This window comes from Cherax quadricarinatus, chromosome 4, assembly GCF_038502225.1.
Source record: "Cherax quadricarinatus isolate ZL_2023a chromosome 4, ASM3850222v1, whole genome shotgun sequence".
NCBI classification, from domain to species: domain Eukaryota; kingdom Metazoa; phylum Arthropoda; class Malacostraca; order Decapoda; family Parastacidae; genus Cherax; species Cherax quadricarinatus.
In genome coordinates, this window is record NC_091295.1 from 28022232 (window position 1) to 28022725 (window position 494).

Consider the following 494-nt stretch of genomic DNA (forward strand, 5'->3'; position numbering starts at 1 on the left):
CGGTGGCAAAATCTAAATCTTGACTGTTATATATGTATTTTGTATTCCTTATGTCCCATGTATTCTTTTCTCTGTATCCTGAGTTATGTAATACTTATTTATACGTATTGTTGCTGTTTACATCTTCACACTTGTATTACATTCTCCGCCGTCGTCGATTTATGAGGCAGCGAGTGTGAGTGCTGGAAGCTGCGCGGCTTTCTATATAGTAGTATGTCATTGATGTCAGCTAGGCCTGTATACCATGTACATGTACTTGTAGAAATAAAGATGTCGTGGAAGTCATGAGAGTCCATTAGGCTGGGGAGGAGTTCAACAACATCGGTCACAGATCACCTCTACCAGCCAATTGTTCCTAGAATCTTGGCCTAGTTACCGTACAACCAGCGCTGAAAATTTCAAGGCGATCGTGTTATGGGCGAAATAAAAACGGAAAGTTGGAGGAAGGAAAAACCTCAGGGATATAATAATAATAATAATAATAATAATAATAA